We start from the raw sequence: 16,581 nt of genomic DNA, 5'->3' as shown, positions 1-16,581 counted from the left end.
AGGGTATAAATATTGGGAGCTTCCCACCTTAGGGGTTCCTGCCTTGGAGTTCGTTCCTGCCTGAACATTCTTGCCTGCCTGAGACTTCTCCCCCACCCCCCTCTCGCCTGGCCTGGATACAGAAAGAGCTTCAAAGGAATGCTTCACCCATTGACACCTTTGTGGAAAGCCTAACGACTCTTAACGACCCTCCTGCAGCTGCTGAAAGGGAACAGAAGGACAGGCCTCACAACGAAGGTAGTCTGATCATGAGTTATTTTGGCTTAGCTTTATTAGTAAAGAAAAATGCTATTAATTAATAGCTAAAGCCTTTTCCAACTTCTGACTTCCAAAATAGTCAGATTATCAATGGCATTCCTGTAGATATTCTCAAACAAGCTGAACCTGGTAATTAAACTAAATTAATCTTTGTATAAATAGTTTTGGGGGCAGGTTTTTTGGAAAATAAAATTATTCTGTTTTTGTATAACAATTCCTGACTCGGCCACATTAAATTCCTACCTCTGCAACAATGCAACAAAAATATTATCAAAGCAATAATTTTAAGTTAACTATTTCATCCTTGAAATCACTGATATGCTTTATAAATCCATGCTTCAGGTGACAATGGAGTTTCTGGAATTATTTGTAGACTGTCAAAGAATACATCAAGACTAAAAAGTATCTGGGTAAATATTTCTCTGTTCAAAATTTGGGATCCATGAAGTAATTTTGAGCTGTATATTTATTCTGGTGTGATTTTTTTTTTCAAATTATTAGCATGGATTTATGTGGATTTTAGTGCCAGAAATCAAGTTATGCAGTTCCAGGAAGTACACAGAAATCTGTCAATACCCTAGAAAATGCTTAGTGCTTTAAACTTTTCCTTCATTACTACCTATTCAGCATTTTCAGCTAAATCAATCATGAAGTCTTTCTCAGCCAGACTTCTCATCACAGATGCTCAGAGACAGGAAAACATCTTAACTACTTTAACTATAAAAGTATATGATTATTAAAAATATTCATAGAATCATAGAATGGTTTAGATTGGAAGGGACCTCAAAGATCATCTAGTTACTATCCCCTGCCATAGGCATTTTCCCCGCAGGCATAAACCAGTGTGATTCAAATGTTTAATTATACAAATAGAAAGAACATAGGAAAAAGCCACAGGCATTGGAACTCACAAGTCATACATTCACAGTGTTATTTGCCTGTGTTTACATTTCTGACTTCTGGTATAAGTAGCATACTGCATCTGCACACCTCTTTGTCAGAAGTATGTGCTTCTGTTGTGCAATGTGATGAATACCTTCAGCTGCAGTGGAAATACCATACAGGTCTTTTACAAATCTCTCATTGTTTCATATGGTTTCATCATCACCTTTTGGTTTGAACAGTCAGATCTTGTAGTTTTCAGCAGTTTTTGGTTTATGGTGTGTGTCTGTTTGCTGGCTTAGAGCACAAATATGTTGTCATACATATAAAGTGCAATTCAGTGTTGTATTGTCTCTTTTGCCTGTTTTGGCTTGTGTGGTTCACTAAGTCATAACAATTACTTGCTGAGAAATCTTCATTTGCTTTTATGGCCCATTCTTTGCATTTAATTTCATTTTTCCTGTTTGTTACTCCATAACAATAAAATTCTTCCCTCTTTAGGAATTTTGATTTTAATCTTAAAGTCTTTGTCAATATTTCTTTTTACCCCTTGGGTTTCTACTCTTTTCTCAGATTAAGCAATGACAAATCCCACTTTGTTTCAATAGACCATATGAGCTGCAGGTTTAAGTTTTATAACTGGAGATCAATGTCTTTATACAGTGACATATTGCAGTATGAAATATAAGTGTGAAAAATAAGCTAAAAGAGCTGGAACTTCCATAAAAGAAAATAAAAGGAAAAACACGAGTACAAAATATAACTAAACTTAAAATATAGAAAATACAGTAAAACTAATTTGTCTTCAATATATTTTTTTCTTTCTCCTTTAGCAGAAGAAGCGAAAACGCAGACAGTAGAAATAAGATGAAATTACTAAGGTATTGAAAAACAACCATCCAAAGTGAGTATCAGAAAAAAGCAAGGCAAAAAACACTGAGAGAGTTCCAGGATGTAATTTCAGACTTTCTAAGCCGCAAATAAAGTGATGGTAGAGTTGGCCTACAGTCATATTGAAAGGGAAAGCTGCCAGCTAAACTGGTGCTTTTTGTAATCCTTCTGAATAGTGCTCTCTGGGTAGGTCAGGCCAGCTGATAGCAAAATTACTTCGCCCAAAAAGTGCAAAGGTCTTTCTCTACAGCAAAATGAAAACATGTTTTGAGGATTAAATGTCTTAAAATTGGTTAGACCTGATTAATTTTATTTTAGGAGCTGAAAGAAACTGACATAACCACAGCAAAGAAAAAGAGGTTATACTGAAGAATCTTTTGAAATGTGTGAAGTTACGAAAGTGTTTCCAAAAAATAAAGAAAAAGGAAAATATGAATTTTTGGTCTTATTGATTGAACAGAATTCAGTCAAATCCTGGAAATGGGTTTTCAGCCCTGGAAAAGTTCTGGAGGAAGAAATCTTTTAGCACATAGTAAATAACAGAGAGAACCATAACTGAGAACATGGTCAGTTACAACTCATGTTGAAAAAATGTGTTTTCTTTTTTCCTTCTAGGTAACAGACTTTCAGGATATAAGGAGAAGGCCACATTAAAACCAGCATTTCCACTATTCTCTTGTGAGCTCTCTGAATTTTCTTAATTGACTATGATACATATGCAGTGTACAAAATAAGTACAAAAGAGTATGTTACATACAAAAATGTTTACTGACAGGTCTTTGAAATAGTCTGCACTGATTCAGTCTCAGACTTGCTGTTTTCCTTCTGCAATTAGGTATTATAAGGGCAGCTCTACCATTTAAAAACAGAGTAATTTTGTCAAAGGCTAGTTTTAGTACACATCCACTAATCATATACATCTCTTCTGCAGCCCAGATATTTCACTCTGAAGAAAAAAAATCAGTTCATCCAAATGTTTTATTCATCCAAGTGTCTGTTAGTTTACATAATTTGATTGTAAATTTCATCGAGTACATAACTTATGGATTTTCTGGCACTTTCACTTCTATTCCCAACTGGAAAAAAAGCTAAATAGAGCACCTCGAAGTAGTCTTTTTTTTATTTTTTTTTCCACCAGTCCAAAATTCAGAGGTGAATAAGAAAAAATGCAGTCTCAAAAAACGTTGACAAATTTGCAGTTTAATCACAGAATCCTCCAGGCTAGAAAGGACCTCATCAAGCCCAGCCATCTCACCCACGCCACCAAGTCTGGTGCTACACCATGTCCCCAAGCACCACATTGAGGTGGCTTTTAAACACACCCAGGGATGGCACCTCCACCACCTCCCGGGGCAGCCTGTTCCAGTGCCTGACAACCCTCTCTGTGAAAAAAAATTCCTAATGTCCAGCCTTAATCTCCCTTGGTGCAGCATGAGGCCATTCCTTCTCATTCTATCATCAGTTACTCATGAGAAGAGACCAGGACCTATCTCTGTACAACCTCCTTTCAGGTAGTTGTAGAGAGCAATAAGGTCTTCCCTCAGCCTCCTTTGTTGTAGACTAAACAGCTCCAGCTGCCTCAGCCACTCCTCACAGGACTTGTTCTCAAGGCCCCTTGCCAGCTTAGTAGCCCTTCTCTGTACCCACTCCAGTACCTTGAAGTTCTTCCTGTGCTGCGGTGCCCAAAGCTGAACACAGTACTGAAGTTGCAGCCTCACCAACGCTGGGTACAGAGGGACAATCCCCTCCCTTGTCCTGCTGGCCACAATGTTGTTAATGCAGGCCAGGACGCTGTTGGTCCTTTTGGCCACCTGGACACACTGCTGGCTCATATTCCTGACAATCAGTATTCCCAGATCCTTTGCTGCCACACAGCACTCTAATCATTCTTCCCCAGACTTGTAGCATTGCTTGGGGTTGTTGTGGCCCAGGTGCAGGACTTGACCTTGCTGAAGTTCATACATCTGCCTTCACTCCATCAGTGCAGCATATCCAGGTCCCTCTGTAGAGACCTCCTACCCTCAAGCAGATTAACACTCCCACCTCATTTCATGCTGTCTGCAAACTTACTGAGGATGCACTCAGTCCCCTCATCCAAGTCATTGATAAAGAAATTGAGTAGGATTGGTCTCAGTACTGAGCCCTGGGGAACACCACTTGTGACTGGCTTAAGTCTGCTATTGAAATAGGAGAAAGAGCCCATGATGTATTTTGGCATTCTGTCCCAAATGCTGATGCTGGTGGGCAGGAAAGAAACATATTCTGTGGTGTGAAAGGGAATGTGGTCCCAAACAGAGAGGTCAGCTAGACATTGCTGGTGGACACATCTGCCAGGTAAGTCTCAGTGGGGTTATTTTTCGAAAGCGGTCACTTTGTTAGAGGTTAAATGAAACTCTGGCACCTCTGTTTATGCTAATTGTGGTAATTCCTTGTGAACCAGCTGAAACTGGACCAGTCCTCTTCTGTGGCCAGAGGGCCTGGTGTTAAATATTTCAGTCATGCTCTCTATATAGCCATTACTCAGTAGTTCAGCAATTCAGCATCGACACAGATGTGGACAAGCAAAGCTGACGCAAATTCTTATACAAACAGTATCATTGTTGCATTTAGCTGTAATAGAAGATTTATAGCTTCACATAATCACATAAATCATGCAAAGAGCCTGGAGTTTCTCAAACGCGAGGAAGAGATTTCAGCTGCAGCACTTGCAGAGCCACAGGAGACCTGGTGAATGAGGACACAGGTGAGTACTTCATCCGAGTCTTCCCTCCAGCCTCTGCATTCTACCACTGGGCTAGATAACTTTGAAGTACCAACATGAAAGCTGGTCTAGCACCGTCTTCCAGAGTAGCTTGTTGGCCCAGCACCCAGCAATGATGCATCCAACTCAGAACAGGTTGTGCATGAAGTCTCTCATAAACAGGAAACCAGTATGAGTACTCCTCATCCAGATGAGGTCCTCCTTACCCCGTAAGTGCCAGCATTATAACCTCTCATTCTAGAGGCAGAAATCAGACTTCTGGGCCTTGTAGCTCTTGATATAATGACAATTTGTCCAGTTTTGGCTACCAACCTATTTCTTATGCCTCCTGACAGTTTGCTAGATAAAGAGGAGCAAAATGGTTTCAGAGACAATGTTTGGTTTATAGAATAAATTGTAAGTGCTGTGCTCCCAATTCATACTGTTGACGTAATCTCAGCCAAGAAATCAAAGAAACAAACATGTAATCCCAATTTATTTTCTACTAATTTGTATGTTTTCTAGTGAGGCCCACCATGATAAACTTTCTTGATAGAAACCATGGTGCAGTGAAGGTACAAACATTTCTCTGAGATGAAGCCTTCTAAGAAAAAGAACCAGAAATCTCAGGTGATCTGTTTTAATGTTCAGTCCAATAGCTCTGCCTCATTAGTTCCACACAAGACTGCACTGAGATATAAAAAGCTTCATGAGTCATTTGTTCTATTGCTGTGGATTCTTCGCCAACCTTGTGATTGCTTCTCTCCATGTATTTGCAGTCGTGGTTGTGCTAAAATGGTGTTTAATGGAAGAGGGGAAATGTATTCAGATGCATAACAAATACGGTAAACCAAAATCTGTTTTTTTAATTATTTTTTAAATTTATATTTAATCCTGCACATAAGTTCATAGCAAGCTTATGCAATAGCTTTTATTCAAAATGGAGAAAATGTTCATTGCAGCATTTCAACATCTTTCAGTCTGTGTTTTAAAGTGACATTTTGGAACAAAAAGCAGCAAAATTTGACTAAAGAACAGCTGAAAATAATGTAGAGTTTTCTTATGAAATATTTTTGATGAACCTGAACATACTATTTTTAATTTTTCATTTTACCAAGAAAATGAAAAGAGCTTTATTTTATATTGATTAATTCCTTAATAATTTTTCAGCACAGCTTATTAGTCTGGAGTCAATCATTAGCACAACCTTAATTGAATTTTGATAGTACTATGCAAAAAAGATGCCCTCATACACAAACAATAGAAGTCCTGACCATGATAATAATGGTTTATCCAATAGTTGTTGTAGGTAAAAACATCACATTAGGTTACAATAAGACTGTAAATACAGTTGTATGTATTTTAATCATTCAGTTGCTCACACACCAAAAATTCATTGGTGATGCTGCCGTAGTCTAGACACTTCACCTACAGAAGAAGCAAATTTCTGGACACAGAGCTGTGTAAACATATTTTAAGCATACTGGGCTCAGCTCTGCACCAGGGGTTTCAGAGATCCTTTAAAAATCTCACAACATTTGCAAAGCTAGCAAAGATAATGGTATTTCATTGTAATTTCATTAAGGCAGGCTGAAATCTTTTTGCATTGAAAAAATCTGCAAAAAATGTTTAACTAGTTATTAATAAATCGTGTTTGAGTATCCCAGAACCCTAACAAATCAATAGTTTTATTTGAAAAGATGTGTTTACCTTGAACATTTCAGAGTTACAAAGCTAGATAAAAATTCTAACCATTCATGAGTTAATATTTTTTACAAATATTATCAGATTGCCCACGTCTTAGTAGAAAGGAAATTGATTGCTTTCCATTTAAATAAAGGTTAAAATATTATTTTCCAGAACACCAGTGAAAGGGAATGAACTAATGACACGGTCATGAAAAATATTTGCATTACTGGCGTTGTCTGTCAGCCTTTTCTAAAACATTAGAAGTGTAACTGCAAAATCTCTAAACCAGTTGGCACTTTGCCAACATCACTGAACTCCTGAACAACAGCTAGATTTTTACAGTGTTAACTTATGGAAAATGGTACTTTCACAATTAGGCACCTATATCCAGAGTTATCTCTGGTACCACCATCCTAATTTCCTGCTAAGTATCACAGTATCACAGTATCACAGTATCATCAGGGTTGGAAGAGACCTCACAGATCATCAAGTCCAACCCCCCACCACAGAGCTCAAGGCTAGACCATGGCACCAAGTGCCACGTCCAACCTTGCCTTGAACAGCCCCAGGGACGGCGACTCCACCACCTCCCCGGGCAGCCCATTCCAGTGTCCAATGACTCTCTCAGTGAAGACCTTTCTCCTCACCTCCAGCCTAAATCTCCCCTGGCGCAGTCTGAGGCTGTGTCCTCTTGTTCTGGTGCTGGCCACCTGAGAGAAGAGAGCAACCTCCTCCTGGCCACAACCACCCCTCAGGTAGCTGTAGACAGCAATAAGGTCACCCCTGAGCCTCCTCTTCTCCAGGCTAAACAATCCCAGCTCCCTCAGCCTCTCCTCGTAGGGCTGTGCTCAAGGCCTCTCACCAGCCTCGTCACCCTTCTCTGGACACGCTCAAGCATCTCGATGTCCCTCCTAAACTGGGGGGCCCAGAACTGAACACAGTACTCGAGGTGTGGTCTGACCAGTGCAGAGTACAGGGGCAGAATGACCTCCCTGCTCCTGCTGACCACACCATTCCTGATGCAGTCCAGGATGCCATTGGCTCTCTTGGCCACCTGGGCACACTGCTGGCTAAGAGTGCTAAACTTCACAGTCTTTTCTTACGTTACAAACTGATGATTCTCCCAGAGCATGAAATTTTGAGTAGGTCAGAAGATGTCTGTGTCTTCGCGAGGTAACTGTCTCACAGCTCACTCTGACTGTGATATAGGAACGTGTTTCTCTATGAACATCCACAGGGCCAAATGCATCTGAGATAATGTGACAATCAGATTGAATTCTTCCCAAAATATCCCAGGATCTGCAGTTTTACTTACCAGTGGCCATCACCATCATGTCAAGGAAGGGGATCTTTCTTTACTAAGTGCTGGTGAGACAAATATAAGGTACTAGATGCAGTGCTAAGCTCCCCAGTACAAATGAAATACAGACCATGAAAGTGATCAAGGAACTGGAACATCTCTCCTGTTCAGGAAGGCTGAGAGCTAAGACTGTTCAGGAACATCTCTCCTGTTCAGGAAGGCTGAGAGCTAAGACTGTTCAGCCTGGTGAAGAGGTGGTTTCCTACTGTAAAGGAAGGCTGATCTTGTTTACCCTGGGTGTCTTACACTGACAGCTTTATAGAATTAAGACATGTACATGTGAAGAGAGTTTAGATGCCTCAAAGCATCACACACTAAGCTGTGTGATCTTATCAATTCACTTCAAACTGCTGCATGACTTTATGAATGATCAAAACATGCATTTCATCTTTCTGTCTAAGGCACTACTAATCTTCAACAAGTCTAGCAAAATAACAGGCTAATGATACAGCAAGTTTTTAACCCTGTTTTCCCCAGCTATGTCACTCTTAATTCTTTCAGTCATGTCTGACAAGTTAGGCAATTGGGAGTCTTCTCCTTCATTTTTTGGTCTCTCCATATAAGAATGAGGTCAGAAGCTCTTTCTGCTGGCATGTTTTTTTAAAACAGTCTCCAGACAGCCCATCACGTAGAAGGAGTTCTGTGCTTTCTCAGATATCAAATAACTTAAACACAGTTTCTTTACAAAGTTACATACAAGGCTAACATTTCTTAGAGTACATCACTGAAAGTGTACTCCAGGAGGCTGACACACACGCACAGAGCCACACAAGCACAGTACACTGGGACTGGCTTTATATATTCACTAGCTTCCTTTTTTCTACCTGTTATAGCTTTCTTATAGTCTCAAGACATAATTACTAGCATTTTTCTTTAAACATTGTCACCATACAGTAATCATCTCTATTCTTCCTATTTACTAAAGAATTGTTACAAAATTTCTCAAAGGAAGTTACTTGGCTGGGGGCTAGGAATCTGATACTAGTCATATCAGTGTAAATGTAAAAGGGCTTCAGAGGGTTAAGGGAGTTTTTCTGTGGAACTGAGAGAACTTGGCTTACTTATTCTGCTTTACAGGGTGCTGATAACTTTCACACAGTAAGACACCCATTAAACTTCTAGGCCATTTAGCCTGGCTAAAATCCAGGAAAAAGCTTACATATCTGACATGACACTCAAATGCAGTTTAGATTTATAAATCCTAAGCTGTGATACAGAAAACCCTATTTCAATGTTCAGGTCACCTACAGCTGAAAGCATGCATGTTCTGCAGGTAATTTGCTCTTTTACTTTGAAATTCTCCAAATATCCAAGAAACACTTCAGAGTTAAACTGACACCTGCCTTGTTAGTGATTTGAATTTCAATTTGCATGTTCATCTGCCTAAGATGCCTGACAGATTTGATCCATCTGGTCTGACAAGTATGAATATGTTTTGACTAGAACATGTTAAGGTAGAATAGTGTAATTTATTTTCTTTTAAAAACTGTGGAAGAAGTCAAGGAAGTATCTAACAGTGACAGTCATCTCTTACCTAGTAACCTATTTTCGTTAAGGATCTGCATTTCCCCTCAGTCTAAAGAGTTTTATATCAGTATCTGTCTACTATGAGAGTGAAGTACTCGTTACCCCTGCTTTCCAAGTTTGGACACAGAAAAGGAGTGTTTCTAGAAGTTCTTCCTTTCCCAGCTGAATGTTGTACTGATAGACACAGTTTTGCTTTTCCTTAAGCTCATCAGCTAGCACAACAGCTTCTCAAGGTTTTGCTTTCAAATATTGCTTTAAAAAGGGAGATAGGGTAGGCGGTGGAAAGATGTAGGGGGGAGGGGGGTGGATCATGAATCTTAACACAGAATAAACTGGTGCTTAAGAACTCTGTTTCTGAAAGTAATCACGGCTTTGTGTATTTGCATGATTTGCCCTGCATCAGTGACCCCTGTGAGCTCTGTAGCTCAGTGCCAGACATGTGCCTCACAGAAAGCTACAGAGTGCTCTCTAGGGAATTGGGCTCGAACTCAGAAAAAGTCTCTGCTTGGACTCAGTCCACTGTGTTAAGTTACAAATTGAAAAGGGTCTGGGAATCAGTTGCATAAATCCCAAGCTAGTAGTAAATATGTATGTATAAAAGTTGCACACATAACAGACTTTTAAACATGAAAAGTACATGAAAGCTAGCTCCTTTCACATACAAAATTCAGATAACATGATAATTTCATTAATCCTGTATGGTTTTCTCACACCCAGCCATGGAGATATTACTTTTATTGTTGTTGAACTCAGTGGCAGGAGTGTGCCTTTGCTGCTCTCCCATTCTGCAGCCTATGTAGCTCCACTGCAACAGACATGCTTAGATTGTAGAGAAAGTAAGTAGCACCCCTCCATGCATATTGAAGCAGAGAGATTATTTTTTCTTCCCTCCCACTGCCCTGTGTCCCCAGAAGTAGTTGCTGTACTCAGTGTAAGTAATTTTCCTCAGAATTATGTCAGATGATGTTTTAACACTTGATAAGACAGAGATGCCAGAGACAAGCATCCTCAGTTTCTCTGCTTCTTTTACTATTACCCAGCCTCCAGGAGATGTCAAAAAGACCCAGAAGGTCATTGATTTTATGAGTTTATGGAAGCAGTGATGAAAATTCGTTGCACTTCTTTAGGTGTATGTCACAACTTACTGGTTAATCTGGTCTATGAATGTCTTTAACAATATTTTCCCCTTGTACTCAGGTCTGGTGAGGCCTCACCCCAAATACAGTGGTCAGTTTTGGGCACCTCAATACAAGAGGGCTGTTGAGGTGCTGGAGTGAGTGCAGAGGAGGGCAACACAGATGACGAGGGGCTTGGAGAATAAATCTTATGAAGAGTTACTGAAGGAGCTGGGGCTGTTCAGTTTGAAGAAGAGGAGGCTGAGAGGAGACCTAATCACTGTCTACGGCTACCCAAAAGGATGTTGTGGAGAGATTGGTGCTGGTCTATTCTCAAAGGTAAATAGTGATGCAACAAGAAGGAATGGCCTCAAGCTGTGACTGGGTAGGTTTAGACTGGACAGCGGGAAAACTTTTTCACAGAAAGAGTCAGGCATTGGAGTGAGCTTCCCAGGGAGGTGGTTGAGTCATCAACCCTGGATGTGTTTAAAAGTTGTTTGGATGTGGTGCTTGGGGATATGGTTTAGGAGTGAACCTTGTGGAGTAGGGTTATAGTTTGGACTTGGTGATCCCATCCAACCTGAATGTTTCTGTGATTTCGTGAAATTCTATAATTAGGTGTCACAAACAAGAAAACAGATTTCATTAACATTGCTTGACTGCAGGAACTCCACAGCAGAATGGGAGGTAAGCAGAATACTGGCACAAAATTCAGCTTGTGTGGAACATGATACAGAAAGGCAGCAGCCCAATCTGTTTATGTGGTACATGGACTTTTAAAGGTTTGAAACTACTATTTGTATGAGTGCATATGAATATGGTTCATCTCTGTGTACGATTGGTATTAGACTTCGTGGAGGAGAAAAAGGAAACAGTGACTAGTGACAGAAAGTAGTGATCTGGTAACTGTATAGGACTTAAGGAAAAGTCAATAAAATACTATGGAGCATGTAGAGTGGATGTTGGGGAAGCTGATGGTAAAAAAGTGAAAAGCATTTGGAAAAAAAAAGAAAACCCTGGAGAATTAATTGTGTGTTTCCCGAGAACTCTCTCTGTAAAAAGTTCTATAAAGCATCAGTCTAATATGCAGTTACAGTTAAAGGCAGATAAACTACTAGAATATACCAAAGGCAGACAAATGCAATGAAACACTGTATTTGCAGGATGTAGCTGGGTTAAGTTGAGGACTTCTTTGGGTTTTTTTTTACTGGCATACTTGCATGGCTCTGGGGACACTGTACCAATAGAAGATCAGAGGGAGTCCACAGTTTAGTTATACATAATCAAGATAAAGAAATGTTTTACTTAATTTTTACTACAAAGGCATTCCTATTGGCCTGCTAAATGTTTAAAAATAAAAAATCAAGTCACTTTATGAAAGATAGAACTTCAGTAAGACATACACCATGTATGTTTCTGGGAGAAATTGCATTATAGAAAAATATTCTTCCTAAGATTATTTCATTAGTAAATGATGATGAGTGGTTTCACTGTGACTATAGCAAGTGTGTGGAACTGGCAGGACTATCAAAAGAGGGTAGTTTATACTAAGTAGAAGCATGAAATGGTTCATGGACTTGGTTAATGAACCATATTCATAGAATCATAGAATTCAAGTGTTATGTTTTGATTAGTCTTATATCTAACAACTGTGTGCTTGCTTCCCAAATCTTATTTATGGAAGTATTTTAAACTGTGTCTACCAGGGTGAAAAAATGCATTGTGGAATCCATGGTCACGGCCATTTGGATACAAAATTCAGCCTGGATTAAGCTAAACCATGACAGTGTCTTGCTGCACCCCAGCTGACATGCCAGGCTAAGGCATGTCTCGATCAGAGGCAGAGTATGTTTGCACAGGCACAGCTCTGCATGTGATACAGGTTTCAGAGTTGGGCTGGCTTTCATTTTTCCAGCTGAGAGTATCATGCCTTTACTTGCACCTGCAGAGACGCAGCATTTCGAGAGTGCTGAGACATCCTACTAATAATGGATAGACATTAGATAAAAAGAACTCTGGAAAATGCCACTACATTTTTATCTGCAAGTTCAAGTGGCAGATTGGTATCTGCCTATAAATCACAGTAACTCAGGAAAACAGTGGTATCTAATGACTGCAACTCCAAAGATGATGCAAATATAATGGCAGATATAATTATTGTTATGGGAAATAGTGTCATATCTTATGGAAATGGAAACAAAGTCCAAATCCAGTGCTCTAGATATTTGCTACTTTTCTTCAATATCTCTGGTCCAAGAGCTGGGAGACAGATTCCCCACAGGGATGCCTTGGAGCAAGACTCTCTTACTCATTCACTATCACTTTCTGGATGACAAAATTTCTGTGTTGTCATAAATCATGCTGCCTAAGTTTACTTCTTGAACTAGCAGCGGGTTTTCATACAGATATGATCTTATGCAGCTTGTATTTTGAGGTTCCTGACCTCCTTTGTGCTGGCTTGGGCTAGTAGCTGTCCTGTCTTTACTTTTGTTAATGATAGTTTATGAGTTTCTATGGCTGATCTTTCAGACCACATACATGAGAACATTTCCTTCAAAAGCTGCTTATGTGGTGCATTACAAATCTGAGAAAATCTTCTTAAAAGGGAGGGTCCTGCTGTTTTTAGGAATGGCTGGGGTCATTATATACAATTTTTATGGTGTTTCCAATGACCAGCATAATTTAACTCTTTAAGGCAACATAAATTATGTTTTGCCTTTCTACCTGATGGAGTTTATTGTACAGGATACACTTAGATTTCCAGTGTAGGAGTTTTCCACTTCCATTCTTTTATCTGGAAAAAATCTGAAATGTCACCTTTTCACTAGAGCCTCAGCCTGCAAAGCCTTTAGCAATTTACATAGAGGTTTGGTGTAATTTACAGTTAGGAATTTAAAAGGCAATTTTAACTTTGCATAACTACAAATGAAGTACATTGCCTTTAACAATGGAAATATTTTCCAAGCAGAAGAAAAATAGTAAAGTCATAGGGTTTGGCTTGTCAGTAAGGGTCCTGCTAACCCTTTGTCCTACGAGTAACCCTTTCTTACTCTGAGACTATCAATGAGGTCAATCTGCAAACAAGGTAGCCACCTCTAATAACATTTTATTGGAGATGTAAACAATACAATACCATGATTAATTGTCAGGTAAAGATATAAGTTTTGTGTTGACACACCTCCTTCCATCACAGCAATACAGACACATCTGTAGACATTGTTCATTTACTTTTTTTTTTTGTTCTTATGAAGATGGATTATGCTTTGATTGAATCTCAGCCCTATGGCAAAACATGAACTTATTATACTCAAAGGTAGGATTCTTCTTTCCCATTTTGTACCAATAAATAAACAAATGGGAAAAAACAAACAGCTGCTCAATATATAACATATCCAGCAATGTCCCTGTGAGCAGTAGGTAATTTATTTTCCTGAAGATGATAGTAGATATACACTAAGAACATAAAATTGGAAAAGCCTTGGAAAACAGGGACATAAAAAAGCACATTCCAAGAGAGAAAGAACAAGCAAGTTTAGCACAAACATATACTGTACATATTTGATAGCTTGAAGAAATATTTTCCTTCACAGTATGGAAAAGAAAAATCAAAATGAACAAACAAAACCCAAACAGAATCTAGTTCCCATAATTAATAGCAATTTACAGATGACATTCATGAAAAATGTATTTTAGAAAAGCCTTGGTACCTAAAAGTCACCATAAATTGTGGAGCATTGGTCTGTAAAATTTAAGATTGTGTTTTTAAAAAAGGGATGAGGTTTCAGCAAGAAAAAATATCAATGTTTTTTTACTGTTGTCAATGAATATAACACAACTAAACTGATTAATATCGGGAAGAGCTCAGCTAATTTTAAGTACCTGAAAGCTACCTGTCTGATCTAAGCTTATTGTGTTAGCCTCTGAGTCATCACTCACTCTCTGTAAACTGTACAGATACCCAGTTTGGTTTGCTTGAACTAGAAGCATAACTTCAAAGTAGCAAGATAAACTAATTCAGGCTTATCTTAAAAGTTTTACCAAAGCTCTAGACTGTGGACCTCAACTTCAAATGCTTGTTACAAGAGCATCCTTCTTTCAAATGAAAATTTGAAGAAGTATGAACACTTCATGTGTGCTCATTAATTTAAATTATGATATTGTGCATGTGAGTTACACATTTTTAAAAGCTCTGGGAAGTAATGCCATGTTATAAAATGCTGGATTTACAATTAGCACAAATATTTTCCTTTACATTAAGAAAATTAAGACGTTATTAGGCAGATATCTGAAGGCAAAAGTTGCAGCTGATGCTGTAATGTTTTGTGGAAGAAGTGAGCAAAGTGAGAACACAGTGAAAAATACAACAATGTGTAGTGGTTTAGAGCTAACACTCTAGCAGAATCTTAAATTATAAACAAGAAATAGAAGCTTTCTGGACATTTTTTGATAGAAAGTAACTAAAATAGAGGGTTGGTTATAAAAGAAAAATAATAGATATGTCTATATAATTTCATTCATTTCCTAGACTAGTATTTAATTTCTTGCACAAACTGTTCTTGGCTCTGCCACTTCCTGCCTCCTCCTCTTCTCCCTGCGCTGGCTGATCTTGCATGGCTACACTAACCTTGGCTGAGTAGATAACAGTGGGACCTGGTTTTCTCTCTGGGGCTACTGGCCCCTTTTGAGTTTGGCCAGAAGGAGAATCTTTCTGTTATTACTAAATTGTAAATAATTGTAAATATATGCAAATATATTTTGTATGTATACATTGTATATACATTATATTTTGTATGTATACATATATGCTTTTAGCTTTTAGTTTTGTTATAAATACAGGTTTATTTTGCCTCCAAACCTTCTGAGCTAGTCTGGTGATTTTATTTTATTTTGGGGGGGGAGGGTAATTTTAAACCTGCTAGACAATGCAATGATAGAAATTTGCACAGAAATACTGTTTAAGCCATACTTTTGTGTAAAATTACTAAAATTTCCTGTTCAGAAGTCCTCATTTTGGTGATGAACCCTAGCCACTGCAAATATAGGGCACTGCTGAGATGTAGACACCTGGAAAACAAGAGGAAAACATTATCAGAGTGATAATACTTGGAAGAAAAAATATCTACCATAGAAGGCTGAAAATAGATTATTTTCTTTTACTTTTTAGGTAAGCAAGTTACTGGAGCTTCAAACATTTCAGAGACTCACTTTTTTTTCTTGGCTGTCATCTGTAACTGTGAACCAATGCTGCCTTCCCATCCTCTCATGCATCCCTCAGTCCTTACTCCTTTGTTCTTACTGTGATCTGCTTAGCTCTACAGCCATGGCATGGAAACGTTTTTGTGATTTAATTTGCAGAAGTTTTGTTAGATAAAATTATGTAGTGCCCTTTGTCATTCCCCATTCACAACACGAACTAGCTAAATAAAGGTTTCTCCTGAATGTTAGGCAATAATATTAGACTACTCCATGCTGGGTAGTATCTGTAAATATATTCCACTAGGAAGACATTTTCTCCAGTTGAAATTGCTGCTTTACTGTAGTTAAATGAAAACATATGCCAAAGAAATGTGGGCAACTTCCCTCGCCAGACCTCTAATGACAGGATGAAACAAAACATGAGAAACACCATGTAAATTATTAGATTGTGCTACCATATTTGCCATTATGCTTTTCAGCTACTCTGAAATAATTTTCCTTTCTCTCATGCCTGATGATAAACAAAAGCCAGCACATAAGGTGTTGTTTGGCTTTTGACACCACTATAGTGAAATTCCCATATGCAAGCTAAGGACGTTTAGGATAGAGCAAATCATCACAAGGTGCACCACTACTATTTGAAAAGTGATTCTTAAAACCATTAGTAATGATTTTTTGCTGAGGTATTCAGGGTATTTCTATTCGGACCACATAAATATCTGTACTAATTTTGGTTAACACATTCCTTAAATGCTAGGAACAAAACAGAACTTATATCTATAAAGTTGATAGTTAACACCAAGCTTGGAGGCTGGCAAGCACAATGAAGGAATTAGATACATGACTAGGCAGAAAAGTGGTGGACTAAGGTGCAGAAGATGACTGAGTTTAAAAAGCAAACGAGTTACAAATGTGATTCTGGT

General features: G+C 38.6%; 1 long non-coding RNA gene across 1 annotated transcript; it reads left to right on the top strand.

Annotated features, from left to right (window-relative positions):
* Positions 1 to 2,716, top strand: LOC135173828 (uncharacterized). Its single transcript, XR_010301445.1, has 3 exons — positions 1 to 237; positions 1,974 to 2,044; positions 2,647 to 2,716. It is a non-coding gene; the product is annotated as an uncharacterized LOC135173828 (long non-coding RNA).
* The last annotated feature ends 13,865 nt before the right edge of the window (positions 2,717 to 16,581 follow it).

This window comes from Pogoniulus pusillus, chromosome 3 (assembly GCF_015220805.1).
Source record: "Pogoniulus pusillus isolate bPogPus1 chromosome 3, bPogPus1.pri, whole genome shotgun sequence".
NCBI classification, from domain to species: domain Eukaryota; kingdom Metazoa; phylum Chordata; class Aves; order Piciformes; family Lybiidae; genus Pogoniulus; species Pogoniulus pusillus.
Note: the sequence above shows the minus strand (reverse complement) of the source record. Positions and strands in the feature narration are given on the sequence as shown.